Source organism: Schistocerca serialis, chromosome 3 (genome assembly GCF_023864345.2).
Source record: "Schistocerca serialis cubense isolate TAMUIC-IGC-003099 chromosome 3, iqSchSeri2.2, whole genome shotgun sequence".
NCBI lineage: Eukaryota > Metazoa > Arthropoda > Insecta > Orthoptera > Acrididae > Schistocerca > Schistocerca serialis.
This window is the reverse complement of record NC_064640.1, coordinates 24,234,098-24,253,211: the sequence shown is the minus strand read 5'-3', so window position 1 is coordinate 24,253,211 and position 19,114 is coordinate 24,234,098.

The window sequence follows — 19,114 nt, the reverse complement described above, 5'->3', positions numbered from 1 at the left end:
ACATTAAACCGTGCTACTAGTTCGTGGGCACCCGAAATTATTGACAGTCGTAAGCAAATGGCCTAATCTGCATACGATGATCGCTGCCATTTATGTAAATTATATCAATACGCAAGTACTTAAGGTTAATGAGTACCGATGTAGTCTCACCTGTAAGAGTACTTTGAACTGAGCCTCAAGGCCTCATTTTTTCGACCAAGGATTAAATTGCGTGCGTGTTTCGCATACATTAACTAAAGTTATTGCTGCATCTAACTGCCTCCATGCCCGCAGAGAACATTTGATGAAGACATAGTAACAATTTAAAGTTGAAATGAATCTTTGTATGCATTACCGGCAAGCCAGAGAGGGGCCGGGGGGGAGTGTAATACCTACCAGAATATCAAAATGTTTCTCTTTATGGAAACCGTTTTCAGTACGTAACAGCCAACATTATGCTCTACTGTGCTGCTTAACGTATTCCTCAGCTTTTACTCTAACCGTGGCCACACAATAGCAGCTTACAACAATGAATACCAAAATACTGAAAACGTCCAACGAGCTTTCACCATTAACGACCTTTTATTCGTCAGCGTGATGTACGTAAAACAACAAAGAATTTCTCGCGCTAGAATACGAACGAGTAACAAAAATTCGACGGCATTTCAGTCAGAGGAGGAATAAATTTATAGCTGCACAGTCATGCGATAAAAGAAACCGAGCGCTGAAACGCTCCTCTCGTATTTTGAGGACTCACGTCCGAGTTTTAGTATATAGTGCCCGCACATTCATCAAGCATAAATCAGATCACATTCTTATTTTAAAAAGAATCACATTTTTTATGCACAGTGGGAATAACTTTGTATGACTCTCTCAGAAGGCGAAATTGGCTATTTCAAAATATATAGTTTCATTCCTTACATATGAATTGGACAAGTCATTGAAAACAATTGTCGTTCTATACTAAATGGTTACTGGATATTCATCAACATAAAAGAGCTGAAAACTATTCTAGCGAGATGGAAAAAGGCTTCCATTAACTGTAAAATAATTACATCTGCATTCTACGAATAGGAGTTATAGTCTCATTTCTGTGATCAGTCGGGAATCCTTTACTCCCGCAACAACAAACGCGACTAACGAGACCACAGCTTTCTCCTGTCCCTATTCCAGCCGTGCCACAACCCTTCTTTAGACTTCTCAACCCGAAACATAAGCGATAAACCATCACAGTCACCATCATAATAATAAGTGCAATAAACCTTCGTGAAAACTGTTGTTATTAATAAACACCGATCTACCTTCCAACCAGACACTGACACGGTCATCCCGTTTTTAAATTTCAGATGAATGAACCGGCGACAGCCACATCATAAGCTCAGTTATCCTATTTGTTTTTTTTTAATTATTTTGCTCTCTTATCATTTTGGGCTGTCGGTTGAGCACTAGGCATCTACTTTACACTATAGTTTTGCTCTATTTACTCACTATTTTTTAAGTAAACCGCGATCTCAATTACGATGAGAGTTTGACACTTAACGCTGTCAGCTACATTGGCACCATCTGTTATAGCAAATAATGTTCAAGGAATAGTACAAAACTCAGACATTCATCACCTTTCGATTTTTTAAAAAGTTTTTCAGGAAAGGAGCTCTCCACTTCCCGGACATGAACATCGGTAGTTGCGGAGCGTCACAAATTATTTTGGACACTTTGCAGTGCTTTCCATAATTTGCGTATAGTGCCTGTTTAATACTGTTTGTTATAAATGTCGTGCTTTCCTGAGTTTTCATGGCGGCCCCTGGGACCGAAAGGTTCTATGCGCTTCAGTCCGGAACCGCGCTGCTGCTACGGTAGCAGGTTCGAATCCTGCCTCGGGCATGAATGTGCGTGATGTCCTTAGGTTGGTTAGGTTTAAGTAGTTCTAAGTCTAGGGGACTGATGACCTCAGATGTTAAGTCCCATAGAGCTTGGAGCCATTTGAACCGAGTTTTCATTCGTTTCGTATCGCCTGTGATTTAAGCCCTAGGTTCAGTAAATATTGGTGATACGTTTACAAGTCAGGTTAACGTCTTCCTGCCGTCCATTCATTCTGTGTTGTTTTGAATTCATTACAGTGCTTTACATAATATTATTGTTGTTCGAAAAATCTTGCTTTTTAGTTTTAATTCCCTTCTTGTCTCCTATCACCTACGTTTAACGAACATCTGCCGACTTATTCTACTTCTGCCTGACGTCTGGAAGATAGCTGCACAAATCACACAAAGGTAAGTTTTTACCAATCATTACTTTGTTAGAGTTTAAATGTGTTCTAGTACTTTTTAATGTACTGTACGTGTAGTGTCATGTGTAACAAATGTGGATGTTGTCGTAGGTTAATTGGTATGGGAGAAAAATTTCAGGATTGTGGGTTGTTGTTTCACTAGTGAGAATGCAGCGGGGAAGCCAAAAAAGTGACAGAGGTGGTCCTTCCATGGAGTTTTAGATTGTGTAGTCGAGAAAAGAGAATGGTGGAGCAGGGAAGAAAGGCTTGTGCCCTTCAGGCATAATTAAAAATGGCATATTTTGAATTAGATGAGTTGAAGGGAGAAAGAGACAAAAGGATCTGCCAGAAAGTGACAAGTAATACGTAAAAGGCGAAAATTCATAAATCACAGTCCAGATTCCTGTTACCTGAAGTAGGAGAACAACAAGTTGTTGAGCTGCGTATAGTGCCCCAGACTCACAGGAACGACTTTAGGGCTGCATCGGTAGAAAAGTCTCTTAGATAGAGAATAGTCTTGCTGCTAGCTAGAGGTCACGGGAGAGGTGCAGGAAATTGCTACAGGCAGAAGTAGGTGTATAAAACCGTGTCACAGGCATCGTGAAACCTAGCGGTTTGCCAGGTGACAAAAAACATAGGGGCTTGTGTAGAGATTTTGATGGAGAGGATAAGGTACTTATAGTAGGAGGAACAGGAAACAGCCTGGCTACCAACGTAGAATATAGCATTAAAGGTGACATGAACGAAACAGGAGCAGCAACAGCAGCAACACACATTAGTATGGGGTTTGTAGATGTTTTACAGCAACATGACCAGCCCTTGGTTAACACAGCTTTTAGCCGTGTGAACAAAGGGTTGATCAAAGTGCTTGTAACTAAAACAAAGTCTCATATCCGTGCCATGCCTGTTGGTGTCACTGGAAGAGTGGGATACACAAGTCATGAATAAGAGAGGGAAGGAAAGATTTGCTCAGCATCTTGTACAAAGTGTTAGGGGAGGAGGGGGGGGGGGGGGGGCACAAGCACACAAGACAATATCCCTGTGATTACCGGAGTTGATGATGATGATGATGAGCGTTTGGCGTCATTGGCCGGGAGGCCCCTCGCGGGGCAGGTCCGGCCGCCATAGCGCAGGTCTTATGACATTCGGCGCCACATTGGGCGACCTGCACGCCGGATGGGGATGAAATGATGATGAACACAACACAACACCCAGTCCCTGAGCGGAGAAAATCTCCGACCCAGCCGGGAATCGAACCCGGGCCCAGAGGACGGCAATCCGTCACGCTGACCACTCAGCTACTGGGGCGGACATTACCGGAGTCAAAGTGGCACATTGTTTTAGGTTCGATTCAGTTTACAGTTAGACAGTATTGAAAGAAATCAGTGCAGAACAGCACCATAATTTATGTAATAGTTTCCAGAAAAATAAAATCAATTTGTTTCATCACAACATTTGAAGGTTGAAAAACAAGATGGATGAGCTGCTTGTTTGGCTAGAAAATGTGAAAAAAATTCTGATGTGATAGATATTATGCACCTCTCTGAATACTAAAATAACCACAGGGCTGAAGAAGTTAAACATCAGGGATTGTAGAATAAAATCGTTTTTATATAGTGTTAACATGGGAAAGGGAGGAGTTGCAACGTATGTAAAAGTTGGACACAAAGTCAAAAATATTGAAACAAATAGTTTTTGTGTTTATCAGAGCCTAGAATCATGTGCCTGTGAGTTGTTACTGCAGAAAACCTCTCCGGTAAATGTAACACTCCTAAGATCCTCTCCAGGAAATTTTCAGTTGTTTATGAGAAAACTGGATTCATTATTGAGCTACCTGTCAGAAAAAAAGAAACAGTTAGTTCTTTGTGGAGATTTCGTTGTAGATTTCTTAGAAGATATGGGCGGGAAAAATGAAATACAATCATTTTTTGGGTGCTCTAACAGTCCACGGGTGTACTGCCGGTTCATAGTGTCCAACGAGCACAATATTTTTGCGATGAGACATGACGCCATCGCCAGGTGCCCCTTTCGCTCCGTGGTCACGGAAACGCGTCGGCCTCTGTGGTAGCCTTGATGCGAATGCTCTGTCCACACAGACTGTTTCTTGCTCAGAGTCTTCTTAATTAAACTCAGTGCTGGTTCCCAAGTCTTGCTAATATTTTTGCTGCAATCTCGGCTGATGAGATCGTCCATAGTGTGAATTTCTCTGGCCTCTCTAACCACGCTGTCCCAGTATTTGGAACTCTGTGCCGAGATCCTGATACGTTCGTACTCCATCGCGTTATTCTCGGAAAAACAGTGCTCTGCGACCGCTAACTTGTTGAGATACGTCAGTCGAGTGTGCCTCTGGTGTTCTCGGCGACGATCTTCGACGGTGCGCACTGTCTGTCCAGTATATGTCTTTCCACATTGGCATGGGATCTGTTATATACGCCGGCCTTCCGCAAATCGAGATAATCTTTGACACTTCCTAATAATACACGTGTTATATTGGTCGGGAAAAAGACAGTTCTTACTCGTTGCTTCTCCCATATGCGTCCGATTTTATCCGATAGTGCACCAGTGTACAGTATAAAGGCATTGGCTTGCCTCTTCCTCCGTGACTCCTTCCGTCTCCAGAGGCTGAACTGTTGTGGTGGGCCAGAGAGAGCGTCTAATCTGCCATTCTGGGATCCGTGTTTTCGGAATACGGTTCTGAGATGTTCCAGCTCGTGGAGAAGTCTCTGTGCGTCTGAGGTCTGAGATGGTGCGCGCACTGTGTACTAATGTTTTTAGTACCCATATTCTCTGCAAACGGTGGTGGCAACTGTTAACATGCAAATACAGATCATTGGGAGTTTTCTTCCGATACACCGATACACACCGTGGTCCAGGGAACCATCAGCTCTTCTCTTGACCATGACGTCCAGGAATCGTAATCTTCCTTCTGCTGTGGTCTCCATAGTGAATTTGATGTTGTAATGTATGCAATTCAATTATGTAAGGAAGCCAAAGAGTTTGTCCCTTCAAGGGAGCCGGATGACGAATGTGTCATCCACAACACGGGAGAAACACATGGGTTTCCATTTGGATGACGCCAGGGCTTCCTCCTCGAACTACTCCATACACAAATTCGCAACCACAGGAGAGAATGGGTTGTCCATTGCGACTGCTTCTGTTTGTTCATAGTATTCTCCGTTAAACAGAAAATTCGTAGAAGTCAGGATATGCCTCTAAAGTTCGGCTGTCTTCTTGTAAAATTTCTGACCAATAAGGTCTAGTGACTGTCGTGGAGGCATCCTGGTGAATAAAGACACGAGGTCATAGCTCATCAGGATATCTGAGTCTTTCGCCTTGAAGCTGTGGAGACGTTTTGCAAAGTTCACAGAATTGTAGATGTGATGAAGGCATTTACCCACACTGGTCTGGGAATCAGGGCTGCTGCTCCGTAATTACTTTACTATTGTATTACTAGCATTGACTCACTCATTTTTCCCACATTCTGCACACAGTTTTGTCAAAATTCCTGTTGTTCAAAAATCTGAAAGAAATCTTTACGAAGTCTTTTTTTTTTGTAGTGAATCAGATAATTTTTTTATCTTTTATGTGGAAATCAGATTATTTGGTCATCTTTGCTTTGTGGTGTAAGATGGTGGCACTATTCCCTATGAGCATAATAACTTCTGTCTGCGTCATCTGGAATACGCATTACAACAAAACAGTTCCACCATTTCTGCAGACAGCCGTGCAAGACCAAAGATTGATAGGAGTTGCATCATTGCTCAGGTGAAGAGCCTACTAACACTGACATTTATAATATAAGAGTCATCGTTATATTCCTTATAATCAGCCACGATCATTTTGTTTCCAACAGCATATCTATGCGAACAGTCGACAATACCCACTCTTACTCCACATTCGCCAGAATGTAATTTCTTTTCTGTAGTATTTATCTCACCAAGTACAGGAACCGGTTTTCCAGGATTTGCTAGATTTTATTTTAATATTTAACTTTGTGGCTCAATGCCCGCTCTGATGCCACAGTCAAAGTAAGTTAAAGAGGGAAAGTCGTGTGCGCCATTTTTCTATCAATCGCGTAAACCATGTTCTTTTCGTTATCATATTAACAGCAGTAGAATTTGAGAAACAGCCCAGCATTTACCTAAACGAACGTGGCAAACCACCTAAAAAACATAATCAGGTTTGCCAGTTTATCATCCTCGGTCGTTGATCCGCCACGTGGATTCCATCCGGCTCTTAGCCTACTAACCTCAGAGTCTCACAAGCCAGCGCACTGCCTGTTACGATGAGCATCTGTCCATGATAAGCTGCAATTTTGCGTTAGTAGCAGGTTCCCACGCTAATCCAGGTAAATTCATATCATGAACTGGGTCCAGTTCGTACATTTTGAGACTGAATGTGTGGAAATTTTTAAAGACATCGGTCAATACCGATACATTGGTTTTCAAATATAAGTTGGAGTAATCTCCTAATTAAGTGCATTCAGATAAACACCACGCTTCCACGCTCTTTGCTATTCTTTGATAGTGGTTCCCCTAGTCGGAAAGGTTTCGACATTTGAATTAGTGGCAACTGTTCATCCAACAAAACGGCTTCATCATTTACATAATCATATGACGACAAGCCTTTCTTATTAATAAGATTAAGCTGTTCAGCATTGGGGAAATATTTTCTTGTTGTTTCTAACTGATCAAGCTTTAAATAGGAGAGACATTTTACAGAGAGCACGCGAAAAAGCTGAAGGAGTCACCAAAGTGAAATTCTATGTCTCCGTGATGTTTCACTGCGATAGTTTAATACTTATCCACGTTTACCGTAACCACAGAAACGTAACCTGCAATTATTTTACCAATCTACTCTGCTGAGTTCGTTTCAAATGTTTGCATTCGTTTATAATTATAAAATAAGCATCGTAATTCGTCAGATTGACTTACTGGCACCGAAAAATTCGATCTATATTTTAAGTTACAGCATGTGCAGCTCCTCGAGATCCAACAGCAAAATAACAATGATCCCTGTGTTTCACATTATTTTGTTTGAAGCATTCGTTACTTATATGGCACATTCCTGCTGCAGAATTGCCACTTCTTCTACTCATCTCTTTGTTTCGCAACGAATAATTTTCTACGCACTTGGCAATGAGGTAAAGGTGTTTGTCGATCCATTCAATACAGTCACCCCCTCATTATAGCTGAAACCCTAAAAATACATCCGTGTATGTACACTGCACATGCAAAACAATATTATATTATTTCCGGACACGAATTTCGTCCCTGACATTTGGTTGTGGTAAGTTTTCGATATTTGCATATGTGACAATTGATTGATGTAATCAGCTGACAAACGTGTCGAATTTTATATACTGTTTTCATACTTTGGGCATGACCCTGTTATTTTAACTTAATTTGATTCATCAATTTAGATGATTTAGGAAAGCCTGCAACTGTGTCATTCCCGTTTCTAAAAAAGGCCGTAAGACAGATCCACATAATTATAGACCTATATCGTGTTGTCAATCTGTTGTAGAATTATGGAACATCTTTTATGCTCAAGAATTATGACATTCTTAAAAATTAACAGCTCCTCTATAAAAATCAATATGTATTCCACAAACAGAGATCCTGCGAAACTCAGCTCGCTCTGTTCCTCCATGAGATCCACAGCGCAGTGGATGCCGTGTTCCTTGATTTCACTAAGGCATTTCACACCGTCCCGCATTGCCGTTTAATGAAAAAAAATACGAGCTTGCGGAGTATCGGAGCAGACCTGCGATTGGATTCAAGACTTTCTTGCAGATAGAACTCAACATGTTGCTCTTAATGGAACTAAATCGACTTATGTAAAGGTACTATCCGGAGTACCATAGGGAAGCGTGGTACGACCGTTGCTGTTCACAATAGGGCCTATATATAAATGATCTAGCAGAAAGCGGCGGATGCTCTTTAAGGCTTTCGCAGATGATGCAGTTGTTTATACCAAAGTAGCAACGTCAGAAAATATTGAGAATTTGCAGAACGACCTGCAGAGAACTGATGGATGGTGCAGACTCTGGCAGTTGACCCTGAACGTAAATAAATGTAACATATTCCGCATATATAGTAAAAGAAATTTACCACTGTACAACTATACTATGACAAACACCTGGAGACAGCGTCTGCGGTAAAATATCTAGGCGTAACTATTCAGAGCGACCTTAAGTGGAATGACCATATAAAACATAGTGGGAAAAGCAGACACAACACTCAGCTTCATCGGAAGAATCTTAAGGAAATGTAACTCATCCACGAAAGAAGTGGCTTACAAGGCGCTTCTTCGCCCGATTCTTGAGTATTGTTCATCTATCTGGGATCCTTATCAGGTAGGACTGATAGAGGAGATAGAGAAGATCCAACGAAGAGCGGCGCGTTTCGTCACGGGATCGTTTAGCTGGCGAGCGAGCGTTACGGAGATGTTAAACAAACTCCACTGGCAGACGTTACAAGAAAGACGTTGGGCATCACGGAGAGATTTACTATTGAAATTGCGGAACAGTACTTTTCAGCAGGAGTCAGACAACATATTACTTCCCTCCACATATATCACACGTATTGACCACGAGGAGAAAATTCGAGAAATTAGAGCCAATATAGAGGTTTACCGAAAATTATTCTTCCCACGCACTATTCGCGAGTGGAACAGGATTGGAGGATCAGATACTGGTACCTAAAGAACCCTCCGCTACACACCATTCGGTGGCTTGCGGAGTATGATGTAGACGTAGATTAAAATAATGAAAACTGAACCAGTTACTTTTTTTTGCCGATTAATTCAACGCGTTTCGAGAATTTATTCTGATTTTCAAGTGCATTTTACATTTGTTTCCATGAATATATTTGGTGATGGTGATGTTAATGCTACTACTTGCTAGCCTCGATAAGTTTTTCTGTGGTTTATATGATAACTTCTCGTGTTTGCGATCGGGAGCTCTGTCAGGTTCATTTGTTTTTACGATCATGCTGTGTCTAGACGTACAATGGAACCACTTCAAAATCTTTGCCTTCGTATTCTTTTTTCCGTGCTATAGCCTTCCACTCCTGTTCAGAATACTGAATATCAGACGCATTAACAGATACATTTTTCGTAGCTTTTCTGTGATATGGTACTATGAGAACAAGTTCACAAAACAGTGAAAGACATAAGTGGAAACAAGACCACTGAAGTAAACGATATTTCCTCAGGCTTATTGATGCCCCTGGGAGCCCCATCCATGACTAAATTATTCCAACTGATTTGCAAGATATATGAGACAGGTGAAATAACTTCAGACGCTAGGAGGAATGTAATAATTCCATTTCCAAAGAATACCAGTGCTGGCAGGTGTGAATACTGTCGAACCATCAGATTAATAAGTTATGGTTACAATATACCGACATGAATTATTTAGAGAAGAATCGACAAACTGTTAAAGGCCTACCTCAGGAAAGTTAGTTTTGTGTTCCGTACAAATGCAGGCGCATGCAAGTCAAAACTGCCCCTCAGCTTACCGTAGAAGATAGGTTAAGAAAGGCAAACCTACTTTTGTAGCATTCGTTGATTCAGAAAAAGCTTTAAACTGTGTTATCTGGAATACATTCTTGGAAATTTTGAAGGTAGCTAGGTTAAAATACAAGGAGTCAAAGGTTATTTACAACTTTTAGAGAAATCAGACTGCAGTTATAAGATTCGAAGGACATAAAGAGAGGATTAGCCGATCGGTCTAAGGCGCTGCAGTCATGGGCTGTGCGGCTGGTCCCGGCGGAGGTTCGAGTCCCCCCTCGGGCATGGGTGTGTGTGTTTGTCCTTAGGATAATTTAGGTTAAGTAGTGTGTAAGCTTAGGGACTGATGACGTTAGCAGTTAAGTCCCATAGGATTTCACACACATTTGAACATTTTGACATAAAGAGAAACCATAGTTGAGAAGCGAATGAAACGGAGTTTTAACCTATCCTCAATGTTATTTAAACCGTAGACTGAACAAGCTACGAAGAAAACTAAAGAAATATTTGTAAAGAGAATTAAAATGGTTCAAAAGGCTCTGAGCACTATGGGACTTAACATCTGAGGTCGTCACTCCCCTAGAACTTAGAATTACTTAAACCTAACTAACGTAAGGACATCACACACATCCATGCCCGAGGCAGGATTCGAACCTGCGAGCGTAACAGTCGCGCGCTTCCGGACTGAAGCGCCTAGAACCGCTCGATCACAACAGCCGGCAGTGAATTAAAGACCAGGGAGAAAAAGTTTAAGGTTTGGCAATGACACTATAATTTTCTCACAGACACCAATCGACCTGGAAATACAGGTGAACGGAACAGATGATGCCTTGAAATGAGTTTATAAGATGGATGTCAACAAAAGTGAATCCAAAATGACGGAAAGTAGTCTAATAGTTTGCGAATTAGATTAGGAAGTATGATCCTAAAATTAGTTGATGAGTTTTGGTATTCTGGCAGCAACATAACTCATACGGTCAGAGTAGAGGGGATATAAAATGCATACTGGCAATAGCAAGAAAAACTCCTATGAAAGAGAGGAATCTGTTAAAATCCGATGTCAGTTTAACTGTTAACAAGTCTTTTCTGAAGGTATTTCTATGTAGTGTAGACTTGTATGGAAGTGAAACGTGGACGATAAGCAGTTTGTACAAGAATATAACAGAAGCTCTTTGAAGTGTGGTGCTATAGATAAATGTGTAAGATCGAATTACTGCTGACGAATTACTATTTGATTCTAACCGGGGAAAAATGAAATTTATCGTATAACTAGACCTAAGAATGGGTAGATTAAAAAGACAGATACTGAGACGTCAATGAATTGCCAGTTTGGTCGGGGGGGCGGGGGAGGGAGGAGGCTGGGAAAGTTGCAGAGGGAATCGAAGGCTAGTATACATTACGGAGATTCAATTGGATGTAGGTTTCGGTAATTATGCAGCGATCAAGAGGCTTGCACTGGGTAGACTCACATAATATAGCTGAACGCCGATGTGCTACTGGCTGATCTCTTTGAAAATTTCGGCTCACTCTGCCCCAGAACTTGCGAAATGGATCCGCCTCATTATGTGACTTCCCATGCCTTACTGTGGGAAACTACAGATAATGTAAAACTGCAACCTATTACGGTCGTAGAACACTTATAATTCAAATGTCTTTCTTGTTTTCAGCTTCCCTACCGCCTGTTGCGACTGTAATAAAAGTTTTATATAGAACAAACGCGTTTCGCTTTATTCTATATCGTCTTCAGTGGTCACTGTAGCAAAGTGGTTTTTCTTACAAATTTGTTTGGCGAGATCGTAAACTGTTCTCATATTTTAAATTACTATTATTAAACAGTTTCCATAGTTTAAAATGCTATTAATACTCACGGTTTTTTTCCTTCCTACTTCATGCCTTACGATCTTGTACAAACAGGTGTTCGATTTTAGTACACTGCACTTCACTGAGACAAAGTATACATTGACAAGCAGAAACATGATGACCACTGTCTGCTGCGACAATGGAAGCAGCCTGGTGGCTTTGCGGGCACGGGACACGATAAGAAAAGCTAGTAAGCGGAACAGACACGGGCGGCAGATCAACATATATGGGTTGCAAATGGGGAAATCCATTGAGATAAGCGACTTTGACAAAGAGCAGATTATTATTACGCACAGCCTGTGAACTGTATCTCGAAAATGGCGAAGGTGGTCGAACGTTCCCGTGCTGCTGTCGTGAGCGTCTATGGAAAGATGTAGAAGAACAGTGAAATCGCCTCTAGACTCTCAATGGTTGGACGTCCACGACTCTTCACACAATGTGGGGTTCGGAGGCTTGTCTGGTCTTTAAAGTAAGATATTTGGTGACTTGGGGCATCTCTGCAGAAAGAGCACAATGCTTGTGCGCGCACAAGTGCTCCGGAGCACAAAGTTCATCGTACATTGTTGAACATTGAGCTCCGCAACAGACCACCTCTACTTTTTCACATGTTGACCCAACGACAACGTCAGTTACGATTGCAGTGGACACGGGATCATCGGGAATCGACCGTAGATCAATGGAAACGTGTCGGCCCTTCGGGTGAATCACATTTTTGCTACACTAGGTCGATGGTCGTCTCCACAAACGCCGTTATGGAGATGAACGGTGGCTCGAATCTTGTAGCGCGCCATGAACGCAAGCTGGTGGGAGCAGTGTTATGCTATGGGAGACATTCTCCTGCGCCTGCGTGGGACCTATGGTAGTAATCGAAGACACGCTGACAGCTGCGGACCACCTGCATTCCTTCGTGCTTCATGCCTTCCCCGATGTCATCTTACAGCAGTGTAAGTGGCCACTTCTCGGAGCCAGAAATGTCCTATAGTGGTTTGAAGAACTATATAGTGAACTCACACTGATGTCTCGGCTACCAAATTCGCGTGATATAAATCCTATGGAATCCATCTGGGTCGCTATCGGGCGCCATCACAGCGTACGCAAATCAGTGGACCATTTTTTGTACGAATTACATGATCTGTGCATAGACATCTAATGCCACATATCTTCACAAATCTACCAACAAACTGTCGGGTCCTTGATACGGAGAAGCAGTGATGTATTTTGGATCATCAGTTTATTTATGTTACATAGGTCCACTTACACCTTGTCTACTTTCCTTTGATGCTGTAGGATTCGGTCATCCTTGATTTTGTTTCTTTGGATGTGGCAGCATCTGCTAATGATCTGTCTTTTTATTCTCCTGGTGTGTGTGTGTGTAAATAATGTGTGATTGCTAATATTTGTTTGATCGTTTAGTATTTCTTCCTTTTCTGCGACTGTCTTTTGAATTTATTGCAGTGTAAGGAGACGTTTTTTGTTACTGAATCTCACTATTTTCATATTTAATTCTGTTGTGGTAGAGTACTAATTTTGTTGTGGGAGATGTTCACGAAAGTTGAATGTTTGGTGCCATATTTCTATACTCTTTATACCTTCTTTCAAATGTTCTGCTCGTCTGTCCTAACTATAGAGCAGCAGAGCTAATACACTCAAGTTGGTAAATGTCAGTCATCTTTTTTCTTTAAACATCTGTGTACAAAGTTATTAGTTTGGTAGGCTACTTTTATTCGTTGTTTGTAACCAGTTCTGTGTCAGTTTTATCCTGTTGTAAGCATGTACGAGCTTCTGTGTTTAGTTTTAGTGTTATGCCATTATTTTGTTGTATTGGTGCTGCTGGTATGTATGTTTGTCGTCAGTGTTCTGTGTCCCTGGATACGTGTGGGTTTTGCTTTACTTCTGTAGTTTTATTTTTATAACTCTTTCTACTTTCTTATTCAGTTTTGTAATTAGAGATACTTGGTATCTATGGTTTTTTGTTATTTCAGTTATTATGTCCAGCTCTGTATTGTAGTTGCGTTTGTCTACTGGCACTGTGTTTAATTTGTCGAGCATGTACCTGAGAACTGTTTATTTCTGAGGCTGATGGATCATTTTATGATTAATGTTGTAATGTCTCTACTGTCGTGGTTTCCGATAAGTACAGAAGTTGTATTAGTTATTTTACTTTGTGACAGATACATCTATGAAATTTATGTGCCCTGCTTGTTGTTTCTCTGAAGTGAATTTTACATTTTAGTTTAGTGAGTTCATCTCTCTGTGTAGGAGTTATATCTTGGTTTCTAGTTCATCTACCAAATATTTCTTCCCGGTACGATTTTCTGAAATATTCTTTCCTCTATTTTCTTCGTGAAGATATTTGCTAAATTTCCTGAAATGTGTGATGCAACTGACAATGCTTTCTCTTGTGGGGAGGATTCATTATAAAATTCGAAGTAGTTTCGGTCTGTAATAAGAAATAGGAGTTTACTTATTTCTTCTTATTTTCTATACCTTATTACGTTCGCAGCATCAAAAAACATTACACCAGATGAAAGTGGACCTGTAAAACATGAAGACATAAATATTTTCAGTGTCGGTGAAATCCACTGTACAAAATCGAGCACTTTTTTGTAGAAGATCGTTAGGAATGATTTAGGAAGCAAACAATTTTGAGTAATAATAGAAATTCAAAACATGAAAAATGTCTAATAACACTAATTTAAAATATGAGAACCGCTTGCGATGTCGCCAAACAGGTATGCACGAGAAAACACATTGTTACAGTGATTTAAAATAATGCGAAACGCATATTGTCTAAGCAAGACTTTTAGTACAGTCGCAGAAGATTGTAAGTGTCCTGTATTACTAGCAAATAACAAATAGCTGAGCATGGCGTCAGAGGTGGTTTTGTTCACTGTTCGCAAAGTCATTATGTTGTAAACAATAATGCCAGCGGAATATAATCTCAGCTAAGTCTGAAATTCAAACTGATGAAAAGCAGAATAAAAAGCTATGTTAGCCACAAGAAAGGGCCAATTATATTTTTCCTCTATACATTTATGTTGGGAAGATGAATGTACTTGTATCGTTACCATCGTTGAAAACGCATGCAGGGTTTTAAACAATTAGGGCCAGGGCCAACGCTTTGCTGTAGCAGATGGAGGAAGCGGAAGAGGACAGATGGGATCATGGTCATATTTTGTCCAAAGTCTCCATTACCCTCCTACTGAGTTCAAAGCAATCTGAAAATTGATGAACGTTTTCCTATTTTAGTTCCTTACATTTAACCAATGCTTTTAAGATTTTCTAAATGTCTATAGCTCATAGACTGTGAGGCATAGCACATTCATATGAGCTCGTTTAACCATCCCTAAAAGAACTGGTCCATGTTTTAGATTACATGTTGCAATAGTGTGCTGTATATGCGCATCGGTGAGCTGGTACTGTCGTGGAGGGATGTGAGACCACGCCCCTCAACTAGAACTGAACCAAAACACCGTGTTTTTCAGAGCATCGAGAAATGGTGATTACCTTACCGTTGTCTCCAAAATACGCAATGATTTAACTTAATGGGAAAGAGTAATTGTCGTCTATAGCTATTCGAACCTCTGGTTGTGTAGTGTGAACGTGCCGAGCTTATACATGTCGATGCCGGCTCCGCCACGGAGGCAGGCCGAGCTCGGCAGCACTGAGGTGTCGCCGTTTCATTAGTCCAGCGCCGCCGCCGCCGCCGCCGCTCGTCATCCCGCTCGCGTCCTCCCCCGTAATTCTGTGCGTGCGCACCTGCTCTGCCTCTGCCTCGCCGTAAATATTTCAGCAGGCCATCTCGCGCTGCGGCGCCGCCTTTCCGGGTTCTAATCGCCGGCCAGCAGCATTTCCCCCGCGAAATGAGTGTGCCGCCCTCTCTCGCGAGCATCTTCACATAAACGTATTACTGTAGCGACGCGTTACGTAATGCTACCATCCAAATGAGAATTTAGGCTCAGATGGGCTATAAACCTCTGCCCCGTAGAAAACAGGGTTATTACACTTTTTTTCTGCCAAATATCGCAGGGTCTGTTCTTACAACAATGTGTAACAATGTGTTCTTATTATGAAGATACAAAAGTAGTAAGTGCCCTCATTGTTAAGATCTGTTTCAATAGATAGCTGGTGGGTGCCGGCCGGGGTGGCCGAGCGGTTCTAGGCGCTACAGTCTGGAACCGCGCGACCGCTACGGTCACAGGTTCGAATCCTGCTTCGGACATGGATGTGTGTGATGTTCTTAGGTTGGTCAGGTGTGGTGTGGGTACTGTAAGACCTTCGGTACACACACCATCAGATTATTTGACTTGTCGCTCTAACGAAGTAGGCGAATGTCAGCAATATGTCTCGTGGTCTTATCGTGGCGTGTTTATCTTCTGCCGTTAGGTCAGACGATAGAAATGCCACTTGCACGCTTAGAGTAGCAGATTGGCGGTGGCCAACTTGAAACAGAACTTGATTAATTTTCACACACATTTATTAAAATAATAAACAGCATAGACATTATGTAACTTGATTCTGGATGCTGTTTGCAATTGACAATCTGAAGTTCCTTCGGTCTTGGTATGTTAATCTTATTCTCACATATCTCTATATCTCTGATACTTGACAATGTGTCTATACATTTATCTTCATGGCTATGTACAGGAATATGATAATCTTATTAGGCGCAGACTGAAACTTGACTATAGACTGGTACAGACTAATGCAGACTAGTACAGACTGGTGCAGACAAATGCAGACTGACTAATCGGAGGTCTGTACACTCGTTATAATATCTCGTGCGTTCAGGTATCACTGGACGAGTGTGATCCATGAGGAGAAAAGGTTCTACGTTAGCAGCAATCTCATTGGCTACGTTACATATTAATACGCGGATCGGCGGAAGCAGAATTTGGTCCGTCTCTAAGGCAGCGCCATCTCGTAGTGCGGAGATGGACGAGCGCTGCGCCTGCGCTGTTGTGCTTAGCGGGGCGCGCTCTAGTGGGAAAGCTGTGTACGCGCTGACTACGCAGAACTATGTACACAACATTAGGTTTAAGTAGTTCTAAGTTCTAGGGGACTAATGACCTTAGAAATTAAATCCCGTAGTGCTCAGAGCCATTTGAACCATTTGAATAGCTGGTGGTAGTGACTGCACCATGTAAGTTCGTCCACCAACCCGTTATGCACATTTAGAAGTACATTATAGCAACTGTCACGAAAATACACACCTCAAGCTCATCAAGCTACAACATTGCCAGTTAGTGATAATTTTAAATATTTGTAATAATTCCGAAAAAATATTAGAGATCTCTATTTTTAGTCTAGAATACCTTGGAGTACATTGCAAAGGAAAGTTCTTAACGGCTGTTACGAAAAGAATAAAAAGTAATGTCACAAGATATTTTGAAGGCAATTTTTTTTTACTTCAACATGTGGAAATATAGAACCGCTGAAACATTGGGATTGAAAATAAAATAAAACATTCTCAAAGTTTATACACGCATGTGATACGTATTCTAGGGTGAAAAAATAAAAGTATTTCGAGTTAAAAATAAGATACTGTAACAGATGTAAAACTATGCACCCTGTTTAACGAAAAATATCACCGCTGATAAATTTACGTTCTGCTGAACCTTGTAGCAACTTCCAGCGAGAAAATAGTTAAATAAAATATGAAATTAATTTTGGTAACATCTGAGATATACATCAATGATCCAAAACATTAGGACCAGCTGCTTAGTAGCGTATTGTTCCACTTTCCAAGCACAGTAGAACAGAGATTCTGACTGGCATGGATTCTACAATTCCTGGGGAAGATTCCAGAAGTACGTGGCACCAGATGTCCACGCACAGGTCAAAACATTCCCTCAAATTACGGAATGGTGACTTACGGGCACGCAGCTGGCGCCCGATATGTATTCCAATAGGTATAGATCAGGCACATTTGCTCGCTAAGACAACAATGTCAGCCGGCCGTGGTGGCCGAGCAGTACTAAGCGCTTCAGTCTGGAACCGCGTTGCTGCTACGCTCGCAGGTTCGACTCCTGTCTCGGGCATGGATGTGTGTGATGTCCTTAGGTTAGTTAGGTTTAAGTAGTTCTAAGTCTAGGGGACCGATGACCTCAGATGTTAAGTCTCATAGTGCTTAGACCCATATCAATGTCAGTTCACTGTTATGCCCCCTAAATCCCACCAAATCACAGTATCATGATTCTGACTTCGCAACACGGGCAGTTATCCTGCTGGAAGATGGCACCGCCGTAAGGAGAGACTAAAGCAGGATGCGATGCACGTTGTCGAAAATAATGTTCGCGTAGTGCACTGGATTCATGATGCCTACTATTACCACCACAGGTCCGATGGAAATCCAACACAATGCACCCCACCCCACAGGATAATCCTGCCCTCACCAGCCAGCATCTGTGGCTCGGTGCACGTTTCGTACAGCCATTCGCCTGGACAACGGCGTGTAAGGACCCAGTCAGTGACCTGGCGTAACAATGAAAGCGATTCATTCGACACGCGACACTTTCCTACTGATCCACTGCAATAATCATTGGCGATGTCGTTGGGTCAACACAGGACCATGTAGGAGTAGTGTGACGTGGAACTCCATGTTCAACAATGGCTTTTGAACGATGAGCTCCGAAGCACTTATGCCTGCACCAGTATTGTACTCTGTCGTCAGATCCGCCACAGATCTGTCGTGGATTTGACAGAAGGCGATCCTCCGATCTGTACGTTTTGTGATGAGACGTGGTCGACCAATACCATACGGCCTACTCGTTATTTCACCATCCTTCAACCACTTTCCATCGGCGCGCACGACAGGCGACCAGATTCGCCGTTTCAGAAGTTCTCACCTTTGTCAAAACTGCTTCTGTCAGTGGATTTCCGTATTTGTAGCCCGTATCTTCGCTATAATGATTGCCCATTCGTCTCTCTTCTGCTTACATTCTTTCCTTACTGCGTCACATGCCCGCAACACCAACAGAAGGCATTCAACCTCGAGGTGGGCAATCGTCGCAATGTTTCGGCTCATCAGTGTAATTACCGTATAGTGTCACGTATGACAGCATTTAAATATCTACGAGAGACTCCGTGCGCGACAGCAAGCGACTACTCGTATCCCGCCGCCAGGATTTTAGTTCCGACAGCCCCCCTTAATACGACCGAAAATGTTCCTTACCACCAGATTTCTTTTTCATTTGCAGCTCTTGCCGACCCTTATTAATGCACCCATCACCCGATATACGCTATACAAAAGTAACTGTAAGTACTGTCTGGCGAATATTCCCGTTGAAGTCTAGTAAAATATATTTCTGCGTGGTTTTTGTGAAATCCAAGTTTTATCGCAGTATACTACAAGACAATTGTGCTCAACACGCAAAAAGTGCATTTCACACAAAACTTTGTTATTGGTTCTGCATAGCTTTGCATTCCATTAAAAATTTTTGTCCATTATTACACTTTCTGAATCAAAAACAAAAAATCACTCTGTATTTTTATAGC